The sequence below is a fragment of the Tamandua tetradactyla genome, chromosome 3, assembly GCF_023851605.1.
Source record: "Tamandua tetradactyla isolate mTamTet1 chromosome 3, mTamTet1.pri, whole genome shotgun sequence".
Lineage (NCBI taxonomy): Eukaryota > Metazoa > Chordata > Mammalia > Pilosa > Myrmecophagidae > Tamandua > Tamandua tetradactyla.
In genome coordinates, this window is record NC_135329.1 from 129,194,289 (window position 1) to 129,205,569 (window position 11,281).

Consider the following 11,281-nt stretch of genomic DNA (forward strand, 5'->3'; position numbering starts at 1 on the left):
TATACAAGAGAGTGGTTCTCAACCAGGGGGCTATTTTCCTCCTCAGGTCACGTTTGGCACTGTCTGGAGACAATTTTGATTGTCACAACTGGAGCAGGGGGAAGGGGTGGACACGCCACTGGCATATGGTGAGTAGAGGCCAAGGATGCTGCTAAACATATGATGTGGATAGAATTATGGTCCCAGTTGGGGCATTATATTAGTCAGGGTTCTCTAGAGAAATAGAACCAGCAGGAGAGATCTGTAAATATGACATTTATAAAGGTGTCTCGTAACCATGGGAATGGAAGAGTAAAAAGTACGTGGGGCAGGCTGTGAAACTGGGAGCTCTGATGAAGGGTCTGGACCAACTCCACAGGAGAAGCCGGCCGAGGAAGCATTGAAAATTCTCTCCTGTCCTTTAAAAATCTTCAAATGATAGTATTATCTCATTGTGGGAGACATGCCTTAGTTGATAGCAGATGGAATCAGTCACAGACGCCATCAACTGACTGATGATTTAATATACCAGCCTTCCAGTTTATCAAGCAGCCACAAAATATCCTTACAGCAATGGTCAGGCCAGTGCTTGCCTGACCGGAAAAATGGGCAAAATCACTTGGCCAAGGTGACACCAGAACCTCACCGTCACAGCCACGTTCCTGGTCTTAGTCAGCATTCTGGTGGGTGTGGGCTTGTTGTAAATAGGATGTCTTCAGGATGTTACTTCAGTTAAAGTGTGGCCCAAATGAATCAGGCTGGTCTTCAACCCAGATTGCAAGAGTCCTGGATGAGCAGAGTGATAATCAGGTGGAGGGGAGCAGCCAGAACTGCAAGTCCCTGCGAGCTGGAAGAGAAAGGAGGAGATGCTGCCATGTGCACTGCCATGGGTCGGGAAAGTCAGCAACCAGTCCCTGAAGTCAGTCTCTGGGAAGAAAGCATCACCTTGATGACGCTTTGATTGTGGACTTCTACTAGCCTCAAAACCATGAGCCAATAAATTCCTGCAGCCTAAGCCAACTCATTGGATGACATTTGTTTTAGCAGCTGGGAAACTACAAGAACATCCTACAAGTCACAGGACAGCCCTCAAAACAAAAAATTATCTGGCCCAAAATGTCAATAATACCAAGGCTGAGAAATCTTGCTCTAATGTTTCTGTAGGCCAACATTTCCTGTCAGTGGGTTTTCTTCACTTTTTTCTGGGAGGAGTAGCAATTGTTGTTAAGGAAGGAAGGAAGGAAGGGAGGGAGGGAGGGAGGGAGGGAGGGAAGGTAGGAAGGAGGAAAGGTGAGAGGGAAGGAAGGTGGGAGGGAAAAGCCACAGGTGTCACCACTCAATCCTAAATAGCCAGGCTACAGAGACATGAATATGCTGGCCAATCTGGCAATATTCAGTCTTCTACTACCAACTTCAGAAACCAAAAAAGTATCTCCATCCTTTCTGTATGTGCTTATTGTACATACACATATGCAAACTCCTAGACAACCCAAGTCTTTTTTTTAACATAGAATAGCACAGGAAAAAAAAAAAGAACAAAATCCATAGGAAAACTAGGACCCGCATGTAGTCTGGTTTCTGTGGTATTTCTAGAACAAGAATACAAATTCTTTGAAATGTATCTGTGGTAGTTAGATTCAGTTGTCAACTTGGCCAGGTGAAAGCACCTAGTTCCGTTGCTGTGGACATGAGCCAATGGCACGTGAACCTCATCTGTTGCTAATTATATCTGCAGTCGGCTAGGAGGCGTGTCTGCTGCAATGAGTGACGTTTGACTTAATTGGCTGGTGCTTAAATGAGAGAACGCAATGTAGCACAGCCTAGCAGCTTGGCATTCCTCATCTCAGCACTTGCAGCTCAGTCCGGGCCCTTGGAGATGGAGAAAGAAATCACCCCGGGGAAAGTTGTTGGAACCCAGGGGCCTGGAGAGAAGACCAGCAGAGACCATCCTGTGCCTTCCACGTAAGAAAGAACCTCAGTGGAAAGTTAGCTGCCTTTCCTCTGAAGAACCAACAAAATAAATCCCCTTTTATTAAAAGCCAATCCATCTCTGGTGTGTTGCATTCCAGCAGCTAGCAAACCAGAACAGTATCCCATTGAAAGGTGGAGTCTGCGTTTATTGTTTCAACCAATAAAAATAGAGTGATAACGACACTGTGACTTTCAAAACTCAATCAAAAAAGTCCATGCAGCTTCCCCATTGTTGACTGAAACACCACGCTTGGCTCCCTAAGCCAGCATGTGAGAAGGCCATCTATTCTCCATGAAAATGGAGAAGCCATGTGAAGAGGGCACCTGGGGAGGCCCAGAGTGAGAGAGGATCCCCATTCCCACCCCAACATGTGAATAATCTCAGCCCAGTTGCCAGACATGTGGTTGAAGAGGCCTCCAGGCAACTCCAGCTCCCAGCCTTCAGATCTTCTCAACTAAGGCCTCATACATCATGGAGCAGGAACAAGCCATCCCTGCTATAACCTGTCCAGATTCCTGACCAGTAGGTATAATAAAATGGTTACTGTTTGTAGTAGTTAGGTTCAGGTGTTAACTTGGCCAGGTGATGGTGACTGTTGCTGTGGACTTAAATCATCAGCATGTGAATTTCATCTATGTCCGATTCCATCTGCAGTCAGCTAAGGGGAATGCCTTCCTCAATGAGTGATGTTTAATTTAATTAGCAGTAGGCTTAAAAGAGGGAGATCAGAAGAGAGAGAAACAGCTCAATACAGTTCAGCACAGCTGCCCACAACTTAGCTCAGAGTTCAGAGCAGCTCAGACCCAGACATCTGGAGATGCAGGAAGGATACACCCTGGGCACAGTCATTTGAACCCAGAAGCTAGGAGAGAAGGCCAGCAGATGTCACTACATACTTTCCCATGTAACAGAGAAACCAAGATGAAAATTAGCTGCCTTTCGTCCTAGGAACTGTAAATTTGTAACTAAATAAATCCCCTTTATAAAAGCCAGTCCATCTCTGGTATATTGCATTCCAGCTGCCTTAGCAAACTAAAAACACAGATTGATAGCACAAAATTTTGGGGTCGTTTGTCATGCAGCAAGACATCACTGAAGCAGTTTCCAACTTCATTCCCACCCAGGGCCTTTGTATTATCAAGTTCCTCATTTTTTTCCTTGCTTTGCTCCTCTTCCTCTTTCTTTGCACCTCTGTATTGGCAAACAGCCCCATAGGATGAAAAGGAACCAGATCATAACAGCATTTATCTCCCTTTATGTCCTAAGCACTGTGCTGAGTGCTGTAGATGCCTTGTTTTATTTAATAGTCACAACTGCCCAAGCAAGTGGTGATTCTTCCCAATTTAGGGGTAAGGAAATCATAGCTCAAACGATTTAATAGTGCATGTGATGGAGCCTGGCCAAGAAGTCAGTCCAGTCTGAATCTATGGCCCATATAAAGCCTCTATACTATCTTGTTTTTGAGCACAGTGTATCCAGATACTGTTTGTATAAGCTAAGTTTTCTGGAAGCTTGTGGGGTTTTGGGGTGGGGGGCCTGGACAGGTTCTGGGAATTGAACCTGGGTATCCTGCATGGCAGGTGAGAACTCTGCCACTGATCTACCATTTCATCGCCCAAGTTTGTGTTTTTAAGAGAACTAGATGAGGGCCCTGTAAAAGGAGCACAGCATCTCAGGAAGAATTAATGGTATCAAAACATCCCTGAGCATAGGTCTAGCCCCAAGATGGCTCAACCAGTGTTCAATTGGTTCCCTCACATGGGTATTTTCTTTTAAGCTCACAGCAAATATTTTTATTTTCGGTGTGAGTCCTTGCAAGGGGCAGGGATCCTCTTTTCCAAGTATCACCTCTGTGGAAAAGCAGACTAGTAGCAGAAAAACATGGGGTGTTATAAAATAAACACTGCAATTGTTGACCAGGTACAACACTATTCCACTGGCCCAAGTGATCTAAGCCTTCTAGGGTTTTCTCCTCAAATCCCCTGAGATTGGTTTGTCCAGAAGGGGAAAAAAAAGGTAACTTGTTTACCATGTGTCATAAAACAAAAGGTTGGAAAAACAACTTTCTATTTCTATGGGTAAATAAAGAAGTATTTCTTACATCAAAAAAGTTCAAGAATCACAAAATCTACAGAAGCTTGGTTAGTCAAATATTGCAGAACTCATTTAATCAGTTCATTGAAAGAGCTTTAGATCTGTAATAAAAATTCAAACTTGGGGAAGGGCAAACTTTAAAACAGCAGCCAGTAGAGAAGGTGGGGAAAGGAGTGGGCAAGTGAATAGGTTCATTGGACTGTGGAGACAGGTAATTGACCATTGTCAAACCAATGTAAGCTTCCTGGTTTCTCAAGGAAAACATTTATACACCTATTTTTTTCCTTCCATATTTAAGCCCATCAGCGTCCAATACATCTGTTACATATTTTTGTCTTTTGTAGGTGATATTGTAGCATAATATTGCATTTACTCCATTTCCTCTCCCCATATGGAAAAAATTAGATGATTTCTAGTGCCTTCTTCATCCACCATAAGCTGCCAGTCACTCTTCTGCATCTCATCTCTAAACCAGTCTTTGAGCGCATCAATGGACTGCCGGCTGGTTTTTCTGACAAAAATGTCTGTAGCTTCAAAATGTCTTCTGTACATTTGGGGAAATTCATTGGGGATAAGTTCTGTTTTGACACAAACTTCTTTTCCTGTTTTTGCAGCATACCCTTGTTTGTGGTTTAATTCAATACTTGTTACTGTTCCAGTATCAACAAAATTTTTGCTTGGGACACACATGGGTGTGCCTTGCTTCACCTGAGCTGCCTCCACAGTCACTCCCATCACTATCGGGTCTCAAGAATTAAAAATATACTGAGGGAGGATTTTCATCTTGCAGGGAAATCCTGCTATGTGCTTAACGTCTTCCTGTTTCTGTTTCTTGTCGTCTGGTCTATATTTTGCAACAGCATCAAATAGATGATAAATCATTTCTGCACTAAAAATTCTAACTCCTAAACTATCAATCATTTCCTGTGCTGATTCTCACATCAAAGGCCAAAATGACTGCTGTGCCAGATTGATAGCATCATGTGCCCTAGAAAGGCCATGTTTTAATCCCAATCCATCTTGGAGGTGGCCATCTCTTTTAATCCCTATTTAGCACTGTGGGATGAAAACTTGATCAGATTATCTCCATGGAGATATGACACACCCAGTGGTGGGTATTAGGCTTGGATTAGAAGGAGATGTGACTTCACCCATTCCAGGTGGGTCTTGAATATTTTACTGTAATTCTTTAAAAGAGGAAGCATTTTGGAAAAAGCTTGAGAGTTGAAGAAAGTACAAGGGTACAAGAGCCCACGCAACCAGAGACCTTTGGAGATGAAGAAGGAATATGCCCCCGGGGGAGCTTCATGAAACAAGAATCCTGGAGAGAAAGCTAGTAGACATTGCCATGTTCACCATGTGCCTTTCCAGTTGAGAGAAACCCTGAATTTCATTGGCCTTTCTTGACTAAAGATAACCTCTTATTGGTGCCTTAATTTGGACATTCTTATAGACTTGCTTTAATTAGGACATTTTCACAGGCTTTGAACTATAAACATGCAACTTAATAAATTCCCCTTTTTAAAGGCCTTTCCATTTCTGGTATATTGCATTTCAACAGCTAGCAAACCAGAACAACTGCATTCTGAGGCTTATGTTCCAATATCACTGAAGCCTTCATAACATCTTTTTTATGGACTGGGCTGATATTAATTCCTGCATAGGGCACTGCTGACATTTTCAGATATTCAAGTAAGCTTCCAAAGAACCCAGCATTGATGCCTAGATATAGACTCCCCTTTCCTCTAACTTGATGGTATTGAGTGTCTGCTTTAACTCATGGATCAATTCATCTTTAAGAACTGGGATTTCATCTTCTTTATAAGCTACCAGAAGGGGTAAACCCGCCAATGTTTTCTCCAAGTCTTTTCCAAGAATCTTTACCCCTTGAGCTGCTTCTACTTCTTAATGCTTTTCATACTGGTTCTTCATTCATGGTTCCTTCATAGGAGGAGCTAACAGGAGGCCGCAAATCTGAGTTACAATGGACTCTTCTACTCTAGGAGCAATGACGGTATCTCCTTCCTTCAAATGTCCATTGATCAATATTACATCTGTAGCGGTGCCCATTTCTGAGAGAGCTTTAACCTCCATCACCTTAGCGCTCAGTAATTCACGGTCTGCAAGTCTCTTGCTCGATGTTGTTTGAGTCAATGTGGTAAAAAGGTATATCAGACTTCCCATGCCATCACCAGTGTGTGCAAAGGTAGGTGCCAACCAAGGACATAAAAGTGGAAGGGTTTTTATTCTTATAAAATAGAGTGGCATCCAAGTCCTGCTGTGCAAATTCCGCAATAATAACTTTTGCTCACTCCTCAAATTTATCTTTTGAATTCCTTTTCTGCTTCTTTAAAGTAGCTGCCACATCTGAGTCTCGGCTGCTTTTCCAGTCATACAACCCATCAATCTTATTGAGTGCCACAATGAAGCGACATTTTTTAGATTTCAGAAGGCTGATAGATTCAACTGTCTGGGGCTCCAAACCATGCATAATATCACAAATAAAATGGCAATATCACAAAGAACACTTTCTCTGTTTCTCAGATAATTGAAAGACTCATGCCCAGGAGTGTCTAGAATCAGCGTTCCTGGAATCTGTACATTCTTTCTATCAACATTTTTAATAATCTTAGTTTATTCATTAATAGCTTCAAGGGGAATATTAATAGCCCCAGTTTGCTGTGTGATACCGCCTGCTTCACCATCCTGCACATGGGTGTGACAGAGCCTATCTTTGTCTTCCCTGCGTCCGCATGTCCAAACACACAGAAAACGGGCTCTTAGCTTTTCTGCATTTAAATTTGTACTATGCTCAAGTCTCCGTTTCTCAATCCTCCATTTTGCTGTGTCGTAGGCCCTTTCTTCTTTAGTTTGATTGTCACCAGTCAGATTCAGATTCTGAGTTCATTTCTATACTTGTCTTTTTATCTAATGTTTTCCCCGCAGCTTTCTCCTCTGAAACTTTTTCGTCTTCATCATCATCTTCACTGCCTTCCCTGTCTCCTTCCTCTGCCTCCTCTTCTTCCTCCTTCTCCTCTTCGGGGTTTTCTTTTTCTTCTACGTGCACTGAGTTTCCTTCTTCTTTTTTCTATTCTCATCACTGGCCGTAGCCTCCCAATCATCCAATCCCACAACCTCAGTTTCTTCTTCCTCTTCTGGTTCAACAGGAGGTGGCGTCTCCTCTTCTTCTGGCACTTCTTTTTGCACAACTTCTACAGCGGCACTCAATTCTGTGGGTTCTGACACGTCTTTATTTTCTAGCAGCTGTGGTGGCTTTTTCTTCTTTTTATCTTCATAAGTTGGCAGAGAGTCTTTTGATGGCACTTCAACACCCTGAGCTTGTAGAAGCTTAAGGGTAGCTCTGGCTCTGGCTCTGGCTTCTCTCTGGGATTAGGTTAAAATTTTCCCTTCTTGATGCACTGACTGAGAAGGAGATTGGTGAATGAGGGTGTATACATATGAGCAAACACTGTGCTGCTACAAAAAGGAACAAGGTTTTGAGGCATGCAACGTTGTGAATGAGACTGGGGGACATTTGGCAAAATAAGCCAGAAGCAAAAGAGCAACTATTGTATAATCTCCTTTAGAAAATGCTTCTAAGAAAACAGGGGCCTAGATTGTACACTCCTACAGCAGCCACATTTAGTTCAGAGAGGATTATTTTTTCTGGATTTTGAGAGGCTCTTTTATATATGTAAAACCTGGTATTTAGAGATAAGAATGAAGCTGATGAGGTTGGGATTAAGGTAATTCAGAACACAGGGGTAAGGAAGACATTGTCTATATTTTAGAACCTCACCTATCCTTTGAGATGAAAGGAGGAAAGTTTTATTATGTCCAGAACCTAAATTTTCTGTAGCACATAATCTAACTCAACCTGTCTGGATAGCTCATTTGAACAACTGAAACACAGGGAGCCCAGATTAAGAATGAGAGCCTTTAATCTTGTATAGTTCAATGTAATGCCTGGATACATCCTAGAATATATTAAGTAGATAATCAAAAAGTATTGGCAAAGTTTCTTGAGGGATGGGAGAAAAAATATGGAACTATCAAACTTTACCACCAGGGAAATCCCTGATACTGTCTCAAACATTAGGGACACCCAAGTCAATAGGCCAAGCCCTTGATCTTGAGGCAAGCCTTATGAAGCTTATGTATGTAGTGGAGAAGCTTAGCCTACCTATAGGTATGCTTAAGAGTTACTTCTAGAGGATTTCTTTTGTTGCTCAGATGTGGCCTCACTCTCTCAACTCTGCAAGTGAAATCACTGCCTTCCCTTCTTCGTAGGACATGATATCCAGGGGTGAAAGTCTCCCTGGCGATGTGGGAAATGACTTCCAGGGATGAGTCTGGCCCTGGTGCCATGGGACCAACAATGCCATCTTGACTGAAAGGGGGAAAAGAAGGGTAACAAATAAGGTATCAGTGGCTGAGAGAATTCAAATAGAGTCGAGAGGCTGCTCTGGAAGTCACTCTTACACAAGGCTTCAGTTAGACATTGCTGCCTATCATAACCTGCCAAACCCCAACCAGGACCATTCCAGCCAATCCTGAAGAACACCTAGGGCAATCTATAAGATTCTATATAGTTTCCATGCACTAGGGTAACTTTCCAGAAACCTACAACCTCCAGATGGGTCCCTGGACAAGATAAGTCCTGAAACCTAAAGGGGCCGGCCTCTCTAGAACATTAGCTAGAGCCACCTCCCTACTCTATATTATGGACAGCCCATTCCAACATGAAAAAGTTAGAATGGGCATGGCCCCAAAATGCATAGAGTGGGAGAAAGAGTAAAGGTGACGGTGGAGTTATACAGAGAAGTCAGGGTTTAACAAACGAGTGTGATTGCTGAATCATTATATTGGTGTTTCTTTTAGTCTCCAGTGTCTTAGAGCAGCTAGAAGTAAAAACTTAAAATTGTGGAATTGTAACCCATGCCAAACTCTGAAATCTGTCCTACAACTAATATAGCGATGTGCTTTGAAATTTATTGCTTTTTTGTACGTGTTATTTTTGATAAAAAATTTTATTCCTTCTAGCCTCTAATGTTCTGGAGCAACTAGAAGAAAAATCTGAGCTGATGGTAAGGTAGCCCATGACAAACTCTGGGATCTGTGCTGTAATCACTTGTTGAAGAGTGCTTTGAAAACTATTGCTTTTTTCCTTTCTTTGCTTTGTATATACGTTACAAAGTAAAAATTTTTTAAAAGTTTCCCTTCTTTTTTTCAAGTGCTCTTTTCTTTTGTTTTCTTTTTGCTTTTTCTGTTCTCTTCTTCCTTGTTCTAATCATTTCTCTTCTTTATGCTTGGCTTCTAATTCTTCGAGTCATTTTATATGTTCATTCTCTTCTCTCTCCTGTCTTTCTTCTTCCTCTTTAAGTTTAGATAAAGCTTCTTGCATATCTTTAACTGCGGCTTTGCTAGGTCTTTTTTTTTTTTTTTTTTTTTTAACATGGGCAGGTGCTGGCAATTGAACCCAAGTCTCTGGAATGGTAGGCGAGAACTCCGCCACTGAGCCACCATAGCCCACCCTGCTAGATCCTTTTTTTTCTCTCTTTCTCCTTTTCTATCTTTTCTCCTTTCTTTTTCTTATCTTTCTTCTTTTTGTCTCCTTCATTGTTATCTTCTGCAGCTATGCGAATCTCTCCTTTTTCGTCAGAGGCAAGGCAAGGGTTGCTCCAGCATCAAGAGTCACATTAGATTTTACAGCTTCCACTTCAGATTTCTTTAGAGATAATTTTTGTTTACTCTTCTTTTTCTTTCAGTTCCATAGTTTTGCCTTTTCTTCATCTAACCTTTTTTTCCCCGCATGCCCTTTCTTTACTGCCTTCTTGTGGACCACTGTCTGAATTTTGAAGGAGGCAGCATCTTCATTTCAATTCTCTACATTTAGGACCTGCCTTATTTTTATTATTTTTGTTCTGTCCTTTTCTAGACTGCAAAAATTCATCTGATTCATCACTGCTTTCACCTGAAAAATTTACTCTGGGATGCTCTTTAATTTTTTTACTGCTATCCTCATCTTCTTCTGACCCATCCCTCTTTTTATTTGATTTATGTGCATTTCCTTTAGCTTTTTCAGATCGTCAGTCCTAGCGTACATTTCCACTTTTGGTTTCACAGTCTTTTTTGATCTTGAATCTTTATCTTCCAAGTCAACATTATCATTATCATCAAAACTTTGCTTTTTGACCCTCTGTCCTTTCTTTTTTTTTCTCTGTGTTTTGAGATGGATTCTTTTTTCATTATTTCCTGTTGGCTTTACTGCAGCAGTTTCTTTGTCAGCTTTGATCCCTTGAGCTTCTGAAGACAATTCTTTCAGTTCTTTCAGGACATCATCTTCATCAAAGTCATGCTTTTTTTTTTTTCTTTTCTCCCCTTTGACTTTTGAGGTTACTGTTGCTCAGCAGCATCAGCTCTGCAGCCAAGTCATTAAGACCAATACCATCCTTGGCACTGTCTCCACTCTTGTTTTTCTACTTCTTCCACATCGCATGTCAGTGACACTCGTGGCCTGGCCCCTTCATCCTGTCTCTCACAGACCCACTGCACCCCAGCCAACTTTGGGGTCTGCTCAGTCTAGTCCCTGCCCCTCACACCCGGCTCTCCCCAGACCAGTGCAATGGGACAGGGCTTATGTGGTGTGAGTCAACTTCCTGTTGATTTTAAACAACTCTTTGCAATTAAACAAGAAATATATGCTCTTGGGCAGGCCACGGTGGTTCACAGGCAAGAGGACCCGGGTTCGGTTCCCGGTGCCTGACCATGTTAAAAAAAAAAAGAAATATATGCTTTCATGGAAAAATCAGAAAATAGAGACAAACAAAAAAAAAGTTGAAAAACCCGCCCAAGCCATAATCACTGGTAGCATTTTGGTGGTTAACTTTCCAGATTTTACATAGCAATATACTATATTGCTATGTATATTGTACATATACATATGCATGGGTGCCAGAGTGGAGCCCCAGCATGCATCATTGCTTTCCAGACCAACCACTGATGGATGTGTGTATGTAAGCTTCCACACACAAGCTCACATCTGCTCCTCACGGCATACCTTTTAGAATAGCTGTTGCCAGTTGATCAATATGAGTACCAAGACTTGGGGGCATCCAAGCCCTCAACTCCAAATCCAATACCCTTCCACTCCCCAATGCCTTGGGGTCTGCTCTACAAGCTGCCTTGCAGACAACCACCTGCCTTGGGTGAGTGCCAGTCCTGTCAAATGTGAAT

The 11,281-nt window shown here is 42.1% G+C and overlaps 1 pseudogene; it reads right to left on the reverse strand.

The window, feature by feature from the left end:
• Window positions 1-4,414: 4,414 nt before the first annotated feature.
• Window positions 4,415-10,539, reverse strand: LOC143675761 (eukaryotic translation initiation factor 5B-like; annotated as a pseudogene).
• Between the last annotated feature and the right edge of the window lie 742 nt (window positions 10,540-11,281).